Source organism: Tursiops truncatus, chromosome 5 (genome assembly GCF_011762595.2).
Source record: "Tursiops truncatus isolate mTurTru1 chromosome 5, mTurTru1.mat.Y, whole genome shotgun sequence".
In the NCBI taxonomy this organism is placed as follows: Eukaryota; Metazoa; Chordata; class Mammalia; order Artiodactyla; family Delphinidae; genus Tursiops; species Tursiops truncatus.
In genome coordinates, this window is record NC_047038.1 from 32,582,010 (window position 1) to 32,599,163 (window position 17,154).

Here is a 17,154-nt window from a genome sequence, read left to right on the forward strand (position 1 = left end):
TGGAAAAGAAGTAGAACTGTCACTGTTTGCTAATGACATGACACGACACATAGAAAATTATAAAGGTACTACCAAAAAACTACTAGAGTTCTTTAATGAATTTGGTAAAATTGCAGGATACAAAAGTAATATACAAAAATCTGTTGCATTTCCACACACTAACAATAAACTATCAGAAAGAGAAATTAAGGAAACAATCCCATTTACAATGGAATCAAAAGGAATAAAAAACCTAGGAATAAATCCATCTAAGGAGGTAAAAGACCTGCACTTGGAAAACTGTAAGACACTGATGAAAGAGATCAAAGAAGACACATACTGATGGAAAGATATACTGTGTTCATGGACTGAAAAAATTAATATTGTTAGAATACCATATTACCCAAGGCGATCTACTGATTCAATGCAATCCCTATCAAAATGCCAATGGCATTTTTCACAGAACCAGAACAAACAATTTAAAAATATTTATGGAAACACAAAAGACCCCGAATAGCCAAAACAATCTTGAGAGAGAAGAACAGAGCTAGAACAGGGAAGTATCACACTCCCTGACTTCAGACTATAATTCAAAGCTACAGTAGTCAAAACAGTATGGTACTGTAATGAAAACAGACACATTAAAAAAAAAAAGACACAGAGATCACTGGAACAGGATAGTCCATAAATAAACCCACAGGGCTTTCCTGGTGGTGCAGTGGTTGAGAGTCCGCCTGTCAATGCAGGGGACACGGGTTCGTGCCCCGGTCCGGGAAGATCCCACATGCCGCGGAGCAGCTGGGCCTGTGAGCCATGGCTGCTGAGCCTGCGCGTTCGGAGCCTGTGCTCCGCAACGGGAGAGACCACAAGAGTGAGAGGCCTGCAAACCGCAAAAATAAATAAATAAATAAATAAATAAATAAATAAATAAATAAATAAACCCATACACTTATGGTCAGTTAATCTATGACAAAGGAGGCAAGAATACACAATGGGGGAAAAGACAGTCTCTTCAATAAGCAGTGTTGGGAAAACTGGACAGCTACATCTAAAGCAATGAAATTAAAACACTTTCTCACACCATAAACAAAAATAAAGTCAAACATGGATTAATAATCTACATGTAAGATCAGAAACCATAAAACTCCTAGAAGAAAACAAAGGCAGATTTGAGAGAAATTGTAGCAATATTTTTTTGGATCTATCTCCTAAGGCAAAGGAAACAAAGGAAAAAACAAACAGATGGGACATAATTAAACTTTAAGTCTTTTGCAGAGCAAAGAAAACCACTGACAACAAAAAAATAGCCTACTGAATAGGAGGAAACATTTGGAAATGATATGACTAATAAGGGGTTAATATCCAAAATATACAAACAAACAGCTCATACAACTCAATATCAAAAAAACAAACAACCTGATTAAAAATTGGACAGGAAACCTGAATAGATATTTTTCCAAATAAGATACACAGATGGCCAACAGGCACATGAAAAGAGGCTCAACTTTTCTCTGGTGATAAGCAATGCATTGAGATATCACCACACACCTGTCAGAACAACTATCATCAAAAAAGACCACAGTAACAAACATTGGCAAGGATGTGGAGAAAAGGAAACCCTTGCACACTGCTGGTGGGAATGTGTTGATAAACTGGTGCAGCCACTGTGGAAAACGGCATAAAGCTTCCTCAAAAAACTAAAAAATGGAACTACCATATGATTGAGCAACTCCACTCTTGGGTATATATCCAAGGAAAATGAACACACTAATTTGAAAAGATACATGCACCCCAATGTTCACAGCAGCATTATTTACAATAGTCAAGATACAGAAGCAACCTAAGTGTCCATCAACAGATGACTAGGTAAATAAGATATGGTGTATATATGCACAATGGAATACTACTCAGACATAAGAAAGAATGCAATTTTGCCATTTGCAACAACATGGATGGACTTGGAGGTTATTATGCTAGTAAAATACGTCAGACAAAGATAAATACTGTATGTTATCACTTATATATGGAATCTAAGAAATAAAACAAATGCATGACTATAATAAAACAGAAACAGACTCACAGGGCTTCCCTGGTAGCACAGTGGTTAAGAACCTGCCTGGCAATGCAGGGGACACAGGTTCGAGCTCTGGTCTGGGAAGATCCTACATGCCGCGGAGCAACTAAGCCTGAGCGCCACAGCTACTGAGCCTGTGCTCTAGAACCCGTGAGCCACAGCTACTGAGCCCACATGCCACAACTACTGAAGCCCAAGTGCCTAGAGCCCATGCTCTGCAACAAGCCAATGCAATAAGTCCACGCACCACAACGAAGAGTAGTCCCCGCTCGCCGCAACTAGAGAAAGCCGTGTGCAGCAATTAAGACCCAACACAGCCAAAAATAAATAAATAAATAAATTTAAAAAAAACAGACTCACAGATATACAGAACAAAGTAGTGGTTACCAGTAGGGAGAGGGTGGAAGGGAGGGGCAAGATTGGTGTAGGGGATTAAAAGGTACAAACTATGTATAAAATAAATAAGCTACAAGAATATATTGTACAGCACAAGGAATAGAGCCAATATTTTATAATAACTTTATTATTTTTTACTTTTATTTTTTTTGCGGTACGCGGGCCTCTCACTGCTGTGGCCTCTCCCGTTGCGGAGCACAGGCTCAGCGGCCATGGCTCACAGGCCCAGCTGCTCCGCGGCATGTGGGATCTTCCCGGACTGGGGCATGAACCCGTGTCCCCTGCATCGGCAGGCGGACCCTCAACCACTGTGCCACCAGGGAAGCCCCCTATAATAACTTTAAATGGGGTATAATCTACATCAAATTTGTATCACTATGTTGTACACGTGAAACTAATATAATGTTGTAAATTACAATACTGCAATATTTTTAACTTAAAAATTTAAAAATAACAAAATTATAGATGTAGCTCACACTATATTTTTATTGACATTGCTGACACAGATGATTACAAAAGTTAGATTTCTAACTATAGTATATATTTTGTAAAGTCCATATTTCTAATCTGACTTCACTTAGAAAGGTAAGTAGAAAGAGGGATGGAGTAATGCTGATGGTGGAGGGAAGATATATAGTATAGGGCCAATAATATTACAAATATAATTTCCAACTTTGAGAATAATATTTGCTTCAAAATATGTGCCAGAAAATTAGTCATCAGTGTTACTTGCAATCATTTCACTAACATAGGGGAAAAGGAACTTAGAAAATATAACAGTAAAGTACCAGAAGTCAGTCATCCCTCCTCATTTAAAGAATGCTTCCTGAAACTTCAAACTAGAAATGGTGCATTTATGGAAGAGAAATGGAAGAGAGTCAATTAAAAAGCTTTTGCTCCTGGATGTTCTCCAGCTTTGCAGTACCATGTGAATTTCACCTAACACAACCATGGTCTAATCCAGCTACAACTAAAACCCCACACCAGGCAGTGATCAGGCCTCACTTGCATTGTTGGACTCTTGAGTAAGTAAACAGAGGAGCACATGAGGAATGCATGCTTTCACATGTTCTGTAGGGTGAACTTTGACCATAGACCAAAGCACTTATTTCTAAAACCTGTAATCCTTTTTCTTATTATTAAAGAAGTCTTTAAATTCACTTATTACCATTTTGCCTGCAGATAACCACAATTATGGAGACTAAAAACAAAATTAGGTTCTTTTCCTATGACAGTATAGTGTAGTAGATGATCATGGGACTGGAATCAGACAAACTTGGACTTTAATTGTGGGTTCACCACTTCCTAACTCTGTAATCATGGGTTTGTAACTTGTCTAAAACACATCTTCCTCTGGCAAAATGTAGAGGACAACAATGGCATCTATGGCAAAAGGCTGTTGAAAGGAATAAAGTAAATAATTCAAGTGCATGGTATTTACTGAATAAATGATAAATATTATTTATAATATAACCAAGGAGATGAAATAATACAATTCTATTATTATCCCGAAATAAGTCTTACTTTTTGTAAAAGTTAAATATAACATACATAAAAACTTAAAAAAATTAAAATCAACCCAAAGCTTAAAATTCAAAATTCATACTTTCATAAAACATTAGAGGTGTCATAAATAGTCTGGCAATAAAAACTAATTTCAAAATGAAATATTTTCAGGAAGAATTTATCCTTACTGAAAAGTTCCATAAGCTACATTTCAGCAAGTTTCATCATTATAAAGGTAACCATGAATTACACTGTATGTGTTACAAAGATCTTAGAAAAAGAAGAACACAAAATAAAAGAGTGGTAAGAAAGTGATTATGTCCTAAGATACACAGTTTTATCATTGATTGCATCATCCCTTTGCGGCTTGACCACCCAGATGCAATTTACAGTTAGTAAAGTGGTGCAGTTAGTACCACTTATGCCAGTGAAAACTTCATTATGCTCCAGCCCTTGCACAATTTATTTCCTCCTTTATTATTCTTTTTTTATTACTTTATTATTACCATACGTTTACTTCTAGAAAATAGATTTTATTGAACACAATCTGCTCTGAGCATGCAGATTTGAGTTAACTTGAAACCATTTACTGAAAAGGTGGAGAGTCCATATATCACATTTCAACAAACACATCACACTTTGTGGAATAAGAATAGTATATTTTAATTGGTCTTGAAGTAAGTTAAGCAAACTGTTCTAGGGAATTTGCTAACTTTATTAAAAGGAATAATTCGGACTTACATTTCAATATACATTATTTTAACAGTTGACACAATACATGCTATATCATAGGTATTATAATATGTTCATATATGCAACCACTGCTTTATCAATATAAAGCAAAGATAATCACTCTCTGCTCATTTCTGTAATTTAAAATTCAGTTGTTTTCAACTTTTTTTTCTATCTGCTCAATAAATGACCAATCTGGGGGCTTCCCTGGTGGCGCAGTGGTTGAGAATCTGCCTGCTAGTGCAGGGAACACGGGTTCGAGCCCTGGTCTGGGAAGATCCCACATGCCGCGGAGCAACTAGATCCGTGAGCCACAACTGCTGAGCCTGCGTGTCTGGAGCCTGTGCTCCGCAACAAGAGAGGCCACGATAGTGAGAGCCCTGCGCACCGTGATGAAGAGTGGCCCCCGCTTGCCACAACTGGAGAAAGCCCTCGCACAGAAACGAAGACCCAGTACAGTCAAAAATAAATAAATAGCTGCTATTAAAAAACAAAACAAAACAAAAAACAAAACCTTAAGACCTGATCTCATTAAAAAAAATAAAAAGTAAAAAAATAAATGACCAATCTGTATGTCACTGATTTTAGTCTGCAAACCTTGTTTGTTCTGTCAGTTGGGTATAAAACATTTTACTGAAAAGAATGAAAATTCACTTAAGTATCCATATTCTCTTTCCTATGAGCTGACTATCATACAGATTAGTCTTCTGAGTGTGATTAAGATGAGATTAGAACTCCCCTTTTTTCTGTCTGGGTGTTCTTTTCTGCCCCAATTTTTGTCCTTCAATGCTGATACTTGGACATTATTTTCTGATTAGGAGTTACAGGCAAATATTAAGAGGACTTGGGTTCACAGAATTTCTTGAATCTATGAATTGATATATTTCATCAGTTTTTGTGTGTATTTAGTATTTGTGGATAATTAACCAAGAAACTGGCAACGATGATTTTTCTCTTGTGATCTGGGGCCAGGAGTAAAAGGCATATTTATTTTTCACCTATACAATTTTCAATTGTTTGTTTATCATTACCATTTTGACCACTTAACAAGAAATTTGCAGTGACTTTTAGAATTTGAGCAATATTTGAAAATAGAGTGGGAAAATTCAAGAAGATTAAACACTTTCTCGGATTGTGGAAGTGATAAAAATCTGTCACCTTGGTTAAATTTTATACATGTATATGGACATTTATAATATTGAACAGAGACATGATTAAAATTATATCCTGGCTTAGCTTTCAATTTAGTTGTATTTTGATAGGTAAAGGATATATACTGCTTACAAATAAGTCACAGAAAATAAACAGATGTTGGTCAATACTTTATGAGAAAAAGCCAAGATCAAATTCATTAAAGTTTCTTTAAAAAGAAACAGAAATTAACTTCTTTGAGTATCTTATATGTGCCTAGCACAGCAAGACCCGTTATGATGAAATTCCATAATAAACTAAACTTTTAAAAATTTTATAAATGTATTTAAATTGAGCAACCTTATAAGACCTGGAAATATGAAGCACTGTTACACATTCTGACCGATGATATTTATTTGATATTTTATTTAATTAGAATTGAAGATATATATATATATATATATATATATATATATATATATATATATATATTCCTCTTTCTTTTCTCATTCCCCTTCCCATTCTCCTTCTCTATCCTTAATTTGCCTTTCCTTTCTTCCTTCATCTCTCTGAATAATTAACTTCAAAGACATTAGGTGAGGCTGAACCAGGTAGGTGTCTGCACTGGGGAGACGGAATGAGTCATGGTGGTCTAGATGGAGGAAGAAGTGCCCAAACAGGGCAAGGAAGGCTTCTGCATAGAAGGGCTGCCAGGTCTGGGTGTTGAAAACCAAGAAGGATAAAAAAGAATATCTATGCATTAGAACATCCCGTTGTAGGGTATCAGAATTCAAGCAGGGTGAGTAGGGCACCCCTGCAGAGGGTTGACCTAGAGCCTAAATGTGGAGGGGAGGAATGACCAGGATGGGTGTCAAAGCCCAGACTGTGGGGAAATCATCCACTCAAGGGACAGTCTCACTTCAGAACCTGAAGACAGAGAAGAGGGGATTCAAGCAGGAAGGCCTGGCATGGATTGTTATAACCTGATTGAGATGAGGAGGTGCCCATGCATAGCAGCTACCTGGCACAGCATGCCAGAAATCAAGCAGGTTGGGAAGAGCATCTATATGGAAGGATGAGCTGACAGGGAGTGTCTGAGTTCAATCAGGGTAAAGCAGGCATCAACGTGCGGGCAGGAGGTGGGCAGCCTGGCTTGAGGATGTGCATTTCAAGCGGAGTAAAGAGAATGCCCATGTTGGCAGGTGGCAGGGGATGGAGGAGTGGGGAAGCAGCAGTATATGAGAACCTAAGCGTGATTAGAAGGGTGTCTGCAAAGAGGAAGGGCATTGTGCCAGAAAGCAGGAGATAATCAAAGAATGATGGGCACATGTCAAAAGGACACAGAAGCCCTACTGAAGGGGTTCACACTGGTCAAATCTGGGACAATATGAGCATCAAAATAAATAATGACAGTAAAGAATAAGAAACCATAGGTCAATATTGATACAAATAAGTAAGTGAATAAATTGACAATGTGATTAATGTATGAGTTTTCTGCTGCTGTATCACAAATTACCCCAGTCTTAGTGGCTTTAAACAACACACATTTGTTGTTACGTAGTTTCTGTAGGTCACAAGTCTGGGCACTGCTTAGCTAGGTTTTTATTCAGGGCCTTCCTTGCCAGACTGCAATCCAGCTGTCAGCCAGGGCTGTGGTCTCATCAGAGGCTCAACTAGGGAAACACCTGCTTCCAAACTTCCTCAGGTGGTTGGCAGAATTAATTTCCTTGCAGTTGAAGGACTGAGGGTTTTGATTTTCTGCTGAAAATCACCCTTAGCTCTTAGAGGCCACCTCCAATCCCTTACTATGTAAGCTTCTCTAACACTGCCACTTATTTCATGGCAGCTGTCTTCTTCAAAACCGGCAACAGAGGCTCTAGTCTACCGGAAAACAAAGTCTTAATACAATGTAAAGTAACAATTACGGGAGGGAGTGACATTCTACCACTTTTGCCACATTATCTTGATGAGAAAGAAGCAAGTCATAGGACTCACCCATACTCAAGGTCAGGAGATTATACAGGATATGAATTCAAAAATGAAGGGATCTCAGGGTCTGATTAGGGTTTACCCAACACCACCACTATTGGCCTCTGCCTCCCCATGATTCATTCCCTTCCATATGCAAATGCATACTTGCATATATCATTAGTGGAATTATAAATCATTAAACATTTTCTGTAGGGAAATTTGGCTATAGGCCCATTTTGCATTATTTCTCTTCAGGGAAAGTTATACTAAGGAAACAAGTGGAGATAACTGCAAAAATTTAGCTATGATGGATGTTCTCTGTTTTATATAATAGCGAAAAATGGAAAAACTAAACTTTTAAACAGGTTGGAAGAAATGTCTAGTCATTGAATGGAATGCCACAAAGCCTCTGAAAATATCATAGAGGCATTTATATTGTCATAGCCAAATGTGCAAAATACATTAAGTGAAAAAAAGGAGGTTGCTATTTAGTATTTATAGTATAATCTGATTTTTGTAAAATGTATGTCACATCCATATTCATAGATAGCAAATTGAGAAATAAATATTCCAGTTTTAGAAATCATTTATTTTTGTTCTGTTTCTTTTTCCTTATATATAGTTTCTTGTGTTTAATTTTGAGTATTTTAAAATTTAAAGAATATTCTAGATAAAAATTGATTCATTCATTCAACCTCTACAATAATATAATAATGATAAATTCATTGAAGGACAAAAAATTATAGCTAATGAAAGCTGTAATATTTAAACAGCAAAAAATTAACGCCAACATACTGATATGAATAAAATTTCTAATCAATTACATAATGTGCACTTTATCTTATTGTAAATGTTCAGGAAAAAGGGATATTCCCCAAACATTTATCCAATTTGAGACAGCATAGGTAAGAAACATTCATGAAATATATACACACAAATTTTTCATGTGGATTTTGGTATAAATTTCTTATTTTCTCTACTTCACATAGTTAATTGCTCCTTTTACTTTTTCCTCTCACCTAATTACATCTCTTTCCACTTCTTTCTTTCAATTTACATAAATTATCTTAGTGGGGCAGGAAATCCAGAGCCTGATATTTCTTTATGAAGTAAACCTCTTTTCCTTTGAAATTTCTATATTTAAAAACCTCTTCTAAATTATTATCAAATTTTCCTTTTTTTTCTTTTCCCATATAACCAAGATTCCTCTCCCTTTTTCATTTCTGTATATTTTAGCCTCTACTCTCTTCTTGCCAAGCCATTTCTGCTTAATACTCCTTTGCCACCTTTACTTTTCCTGTTGGAGTGCTGGCATCAGGGCTGCCTGTTATCCTCAGCAGACTCTGATGCATGATTTAAATTTAGCCCTGGATGCAGTCCTTTTGGGGATCAGGGGCCCATATCAATGTGAAGCTGAGGATGACAATAATCATTCAGGTAATGGGCAAAATGCATGCCCAAATTATATTTTTAATTGTTAGTATGTAATACGTCATAGTTTGGTTCTGGGTTGAGAGACAAGGACTCTTAAACCAGCTTCACTGAAGCTATCTCTTAAGCTTCCACTTGCCCCAGATAGTACACAATTTATTAGTAGTTTTAGTTAGAGCCCAGAAGAGGGACAAAACAAAATGGATCAATAAATGAAATAGCTAAAGATAAGTGTCCTGGGCTTCCCTGGTGGCACAGTGGTTGAGAGTCCGCCTGCTGATGCAGGGGACACGGGTTCGTGCCCCGGCCCGGGAAGATCCCACATGCTGCGGAGCGGCTGGGCCCGTGAGCCATGGCCGCTGAGCCTGCGCATCCGGAGCCTGTGCTCCACAACGGGAGAGGCCACAACAGTGAGAGGCCCCCGTACCGCAAAAAAAAAAAAAAAAAAAAAAAAAAAAAGATAAGTGTCCTTCCTTTAAGTCCTCCTTGAATGAACAAGGAATTCAAGGAGATATTTCAAAGGAATGATATTTAGAACAAAAAGAAAGAGAAAAAAAATTGGAGCATCATTTATTTCTGAGGCCATAGGAAGAATCCTGTTTAGATATGTCATTGGTGACAGACCAATAACATATTGATTATCTTTTTCAATAGACTGAGCATTTTTAAAGTTGACTCCCAATAAGTTATTATCCTGACCCATTGCTTTTATAATCTCTTACTTCTCACTATCATTCCCTTCTCAGCATTTAGGCAAGAGAATCAGAAACACACATAAGTCTCTAGTTATGCCCCTAGTCCTTATAGTTCCTGAGCCATTAACAAGAAGGACCTCCTTAAGTTTATGCAACTTGCACTCACACAACTCCCTCACTTCTAAATCAATCCTTGCTTCTTCAACTTTGGCCTTTACCCTCATCTGGACTCTGTCCCTCCATTAGTACCTACAATAGGCCCAGACCCAATGGGTTTTATTTTCTTGGCCTGGCTTCAAGATTCAGAGCTTTTCTCACTGCTGGTCCGCCGCTAGCTGATCAAGGGCTCCCTAGTGGACATGGATCTAGATGCCTGTTTAACTTCTGTCCTCAGCATTTCAAAATTATTAGTCAGGACCTGGACTGGAGCCAAAAGAATATGAATATTTTCAGATGCACAGTTACTCCCATACTTTCCTCGCCCCCTGCATCTGGAAGACAGATAATGACTCCTCCAGAGTCTTGCTTATCCATACTCCATATTAATTATAGTTATGATCCTAAGTTAATAGATTACTCCTGGCTATTAAGTTTAGGAAAGCTCAAGTGGGTATGGAGACTTCTGGCATGCTCAGTTACCACAAAGTGGCTTTTGGACACATGGAGAGATGAGTGGAATTGAAGACTTGGGCCATGGAGTACTTAAAGCACACCCCGAGTCTTCCCTCGTATCAGTTGATTCTGCCATTTTCATTCCAATAGGATAGGTTCATGACAGTCTGAATTAACTATAAGATAAGTGCAGTTCCAAGCCAACTTGTTGTCAGTGTGATCTTCCATGCCTTAAACCCGCTCAGTCCCCAGGCATTTGTGCCTCCAGCTGCACCACTATAAATACAAGGTCCTTGTTTCTGAGGAGTCCAACTGTTAAACTCATCTGCAGGTATGCAGTGCCTGATGGAAGCCCAGTCTCTAGGCAGCCCTTTTCTCTTTAAATTCTCTGGTCTCAAGTTCTTTCTCTCTGGGGAAAGATAACCCTGATCTCACTAACTCCTAATTTCTAGGGATATCAGAACACAAGCTGAATCTGTAAATGGAATAAGGGTAGCCAGCAACAGCTCTTCAGCCAAATTTGGATTGTGAGGCTCTTGAATTCTAATAATGCCCCTGCATTCTCCACCACTCCATAGTATTTAGCTTTTTCCTACTTTTACTTCTTGGTCATTCCTTTGATCACTTGATTGCTCTCTTTCTCTCATCTTGTCTTAACATTTTTATTATCACCTATTTCTACTCTTGCTGTTTTCCTTCTTGATATCTATTTTTTTCCCTTTCTTTAAAAGACTTTCCCAGAAGACTACTCTTATTTTGTATAAGCATATGGCTTTTGCTGATCTAAAAACAAAAATAGACAACCAGTTATTTCTCCAGCAAAAAAATGGGTTTATTCAGGATCAACAAATAATTGCAATTCAGGGTGTAAACCATGGCAAGCCACATGCAAGTCCCCCACAAAAATGGAGAGGAGAACTCTTCTATAGAGGACAAGGAAGTGAGGAGGGCTATAGTAAACAAAGAGTCCATAGCTTTTCCTTGGCTAAGTCCTTGCTGGGAAAGAAGACGATTTTCTTCTTCCTGTCAGGCTCTGCTATCATCACAGGGTGTGAGAACTCTCCCTTCTGGTCTCCTGATTCTATTTAATTGAGGTTTCTGTTTATTAATTTTTTACACTTTCATACATGAAATTTTCTCCTCTTCTTTTGATTTATACTTCTATAATATTCTATAAACTCAATAAATAAAAGGCTAATTTGTCTTTTCTTAATACTAAATGTTTATCTTAACTAACAAAATGCTTTTCACATTATAGAAAAATTTGTCACATGATTAGCGTATATTTTGGGTATACATCTCAAGCCCATGAGGCAAGTCTCTACTTATTTCCCATATTTCCAGAAGAATCAAAAATTAAAACAAAGCAAGAAATAAGAAAAAACAATTACATGGAGACTAGACAACATTTACTAAAAAGCCAATGGGTCAAAGATGAAATCAAAGAAGAAATTAAAAAATACCTTGAGGCAAATGACAATGAAAACACAACCATACAGAATCTATGGAATGGAGCAAAAGCAGTTCTTAGAGGGAAGTTCACAGCGATACAGGCCTTCTTTAAGAAACAAGAAAAATCTCAAATAAACAACCTAACCCACTACTAAAAGAATTAGAAAAAGAATAATGAACAAAACCTAAAGTCAGCAGAAGGAAGAAGGTAATAAAGATCAGAGAGGAAATAAGTAAAATGGAGAGTAAAAAAACTAGAAAAGTCAATAAAACCAACAGCTTGTTCTTTGAAAGGGTAAATGAAATTGACAAACCTCTGGCCAGGCTCATCAAAAAAAAAAGAGAAAAGACCCAAATAAACGAAATAAGAAATGAAAGATGAGAAATCACAACTGATACCACAGAAATATAAAAAACTGTAAGAGAATACTATGAACAATTATATGCCAACAAATTTGACAACCTAGAAGATATGAACAACTTTCTAGAAACATACAGCCCACTAAAACTGAATCAAGAAGAAATAACCTGAACAGACCAATCATTACAAATGAAATAGAATCTGTAATTTAAAAAAAAAAAAAATCCTACAAATAAAAGTCCAGGACCAGATGGCTTTCACTGGGGAATTATACCAAACATACAAAGAAGAACTTATACCGATCTTTCTCAAACTCTTCCAAAAGACTGAAGAAGAAAGAACACTCCCAAAGACATTCTATGAAGCAACCATCACCCTGATACCAAAACCAGACAAAGACACTACCAAAAAAGAAAATTACAGGCCAATATCTTTGATGAATATACAAGCAAAAATTCTTAATAAAATATTAGCAAACCAAATCCAACAACACATAAAAAAACATCACAAACGATGAGCAAGTTGGATTCATCCCTGGGTCACAAGGATGGTTCAATATACACAAATCAATCAATGTGATATACCACATCAACAAAAGAAAGGACAAAAACCACATCATTATCTCAACAGATGCAGAAAACATATTTGATAAAATTCAACACCCATTCATGATGAAAACCCTTATGAAACTGGGTATAGAGGGAACATATCTCAACATAATAAAAGCTATTTATGACAAACCCACAGCCAACATAATACTCAACAGTGAAAAGCTGAAAGCCTTTCTGCTAAAATCTGGAACAAGACAAGGATGCCCACTCTCACCACTTCTATTCAACATAGTATTGGAAGTTCTAGCCACAGCAATCAGACAAGAACAAGAAATAAAAGGTATTCAAACTGGTAGTGAAGAAGTAAAATTGTCATTATACACAGATGAGATGACACTATATATAAAAAAGCCTAAAGACTCCACACAAAGACTACTAGAACTGATAAACAAATTCAGCAAGGTAGCAGGATATAAGATTAACATACAGAAATAAGTGGCATTTCTTTACACTAACAATGAAATATCAGAAAGGAAATATAAACAAACAATCCCCTTTAAAATCACATCAAAAAAATAAAATATTTAGTAATAAACCTCACCAAGGAGGTGAAAGACTTATATGCTAAGAACTACAAAACATTAATAAAAAGGAAATTAAAGATGACTCAAAGAAATGGAAAGATATCCCATGTTCTTGGATAGGAAGAATTAAAATAGACATGCTACCCAAAAGCAATCTACAAATTTAATGTGATCCCTATCAAATTTCGCATGACATTCTTCACGGAACTAGAACAAATAATCCTAAAATTTATATGGAACCATAAGAGACCCAGAATTGCCAAAGCAATGCTGAGGAAAAAGAACAAAGCAAGAGGCATAACTCTCCCAGACTTCAGACAATACTGCAAGTGTACAGTAATCAAAACAGCATGGTACTGGCACAAAAACAAACCTGTGGATCAATCAATGGAACAGAATAGAGAGGCCAGAAATAAACCCACACACCTACAGACAATTAATCTGTGACAAAGGAAGCAAGAAGATACAATGGGAAAAAGACAGTCTCCTCAGAAAGTGGTATTGGGAAAGTTGGTCAGTCACATGTAAATCACTGAAGTTAGAACACACTGTCATACCATATACAAAAATAAACTCAAAAGGGCTTAAAGCCTTAAATATAAGACAAGACACCATAAAACTCCTCAAAGAGAACACAGGCAAAACATTCTCTGACATGAAGCATACTAATGTCTTCTTAGGTCAGTCTCCTAAGGCAATAGAAATAAAAGCAAAAATAAATAAATTGGGACCTACTCAATCTTATAAGCTTTTGCATAGCAAAGGAAACCATAAACAAAACAGACAACCTACGAACTGGGAGGAAATATTTGTAAATAAGGCACCTGACAAGGGCTTAATTTCCAAATTATACAAACAGCACATACAACTCAACAACAAAAAGACAAACAATCCAATCAAAAAATGGGCAGAAGACCTAAATAGACAGTTCTCCAAAGAAGACATACAGATGACCAATAGGCACATGAAAAGATGCTCAACATTGCTAATTATTAGAGAAATGCAAATCAAAACTACAATGAGGTACCACCTAACATCGGTCAGAATGGCCATCATTAAAAATTCTACAAACAATAAATGCCGGAGAGGGTGTGGAGAAAACGGAACCCTCTTACATTGTTGGTGGGAATATAAACTGGTGAAGCTGCTATGGAAAACAGTATGAGGGCTCCTCAAAAAACTAAAAATTGAGTTGCCATACGATCCAGCAGTCCCACTCCTCAGCATATACCCAGACAAAACTATAATTCGAAGATACAGACACCCCTGTGTTCATAGCAGCACTATTTACAACAGCCAAGACATGGAAACAACCTAAATGTCCATCAACAGATGAATGGATAAAGAAGCTGTGGTACATATATACAGTGGAATATTATTCAGCCATAAAAAAGAATGAAATAATGCCATTTGCAGCAACATGGATGGATCTAGAGATTATCATACTAAGCAAAATAAGTCAGAAAGAGAAAGATAAATACCATATGATATCACTTTTATGTGGAATCTAAAATATGACACAAATGAACGTATCTATAAAACAGAAACAGACTCACAAGACACAGAGAACAGACTTGTGGTTGCCAGGGGGGCGGAGGCGGGTAAAGGAGGGAAAGATTGGGAGTTTAGGATTATCAGGGGCAAACTATTATATATAGGATGGATAAACAGCAAGGTCCTACTGTACAGCACACGGAACTATATTCAATATCCTTGACAAACCATAATGGAAAAGAATATGAAAAAGATATATGTATAACTGAATAACTTTTCTGTACAGCAGAAATTAACACAACACTGTAAATCAACTATACTTCAATACAATTTATAAAAAAATTTTAAACAAAGCAGTCATTGCCTGTAAATACACAAAATTATCTTTAAATATTATATTTAGACTAGGAAAATACTTGCATGAGATGTAGAAAATATCCAGTTTGAGTATAATCATGGCTGAAGTGAAATAAAATCTTTCTTCCTACAATCTGTCGAGAGAAATGGAACCTTTTATAATCTACATATAAATATTAAAATTCAAGTAAAAATGAAAATTGGACATGAAATTATTGACTTTATATAAACAAATAATAAAAGCCCATTCTTTTTATTGCAGTTAGTGGAAAAAATGTGGGCTGACAAAATGAAATTCTCTATTAAGTCCAAATTGTTAATTACGTACCATATGTATGATACATTTGATCACAGAAATTCAATAAAAAATATGCTTGTATAAAATTTTAGAATAAACAGATGAAAAATATTATGTTTTATGTATTTTGCCAAAAAAGAAGAGATTTTAGAGTTCATGTATCATAGAATGAGCAGAATAAATGAACACTAAGAATTAAAGATTAAAGTAGAATAAATTAAATTTTCCTTATGTACCTATAGGTTATAAAGCACTATTCTGATAGGATTAAAAAACAACCCTTACTGTTATGGAACTCACTGTGCACAATAAAGAAGACATCATATAATCACATACATATACATGTTAGAAAAAGTATTAATTTTTTGATTCCATATTTGAAATTACTTTATGTTTACCAAGATATTTTGTTAAATTTATTTCTTTAAAGCAAACATGAGTTTTAAAGATGGAGAAAAAACAGTCATTCTGTCTTTAGATGCCTTTTGATCTATGTTACAGGTCCTACAGGAATCTTCATGAAAAATATTTTGTTAATGTGAATAGAAGGAAAGTCAGCAGTTTATCAGCTGTAAGTAAGAATCAAATAATAGGAAGATTTTAGTAAGCACAAATGGGCATCTGAGCTCTTACACAATAAAGCAAAGACACAGGATGTAATATCATGGTAAAATTTAGGAAGTTGGAAAGAATGATTTGGGCCACCAGATGACACCCACATTGTTGAATGAATAAAAAAGGAATGCATAGGGTATGAAAAACATTAAATGGTAGAAAAACATATTAAAATGTTTCAAATCTTTCCAGCAATACAGAAGTATTAATTTCATGCTGAAAAAATTTTGGCTATACGGGACTCCTAAATGATATTGAAAAATAGAAAACAAAACAAGATTATTTCTAAATTTTTAAAATATAGTTTACTCAGTCTGTAAGACCATGATTAATTAAAGACTCCAGGATTTTCTTAGCCTTGATTTTATAATAAAGAAGCAGGAACCTCTGGTGAGTAGCTCCTTCTTAAAAAATTTTTTTTGTGACCAGCAGATGATCTCTTTAGTTAGCTTCCACTGCGTTGTATCTTTGATAACAAAGAATCTGTCATTAACAGAGAAGATTTCTAGTCTTGCAACACTTGGTGTGTGATATTCAGTTAGTATTTGGAGTAAGTCCAATGTCATATTCTTCTGAGGAAACCAGATAGTCATTGTAGCACGTTTAGTTATATAAGTCATGAGAGGAAATGTCTCCCTGTCCCCAGCTGACCAACACCATTACTCGAAGCAGGAGTATTAACAGCCATCGTATTTTTCTTTATAGACTGATGACTAGAATTTACATGAAAATATTTCACCACTTTCAAAATAACCCTTTCATATATGAAATTACAGCAAATCAATTTAACCATGGAGAAAGAATATGATATCATTTTGTATTTTAGTTTCAGTAGAAGAATTTATAATGATAACAATTAGCATTTGTATAGGATTTTAAGTTCTTTTAAGTCACGCTCAAATACTTGATTTGTTG

At 35.9% G+C, this 17,154-nt stretch overlaps 1 long non-coding RNA gene across 8 annotated transcripts in view; it reads right to left on the reverse strand.

Annotated features, from left to right (window-relative positions):
- Window positions 1–17,154, reverse strand: part of LOC109548741 (uncharacterized) — a 410,920-nt gene that overhangs the window by 169,857 nt on the left and 223,909 nt on the right. For 7 of the 8 annotated variants that reach the window (XR_012331917.1, XR_012331916.1, XR_012331920.1 and 4 more), the window contains one exon: window positions 15,390–15,460. The exons of the other annotated variant lie outside the window; for it this stretch is intronic. This is a non-coding gene — a long non-coding RNA (uncharacterized lncRNA). The remainder of the gene's footprint in view (window positions 1–15,389; window positions 15,461–17,154) is intronic. 8 annotated transcript variants of the gene reach the window in all.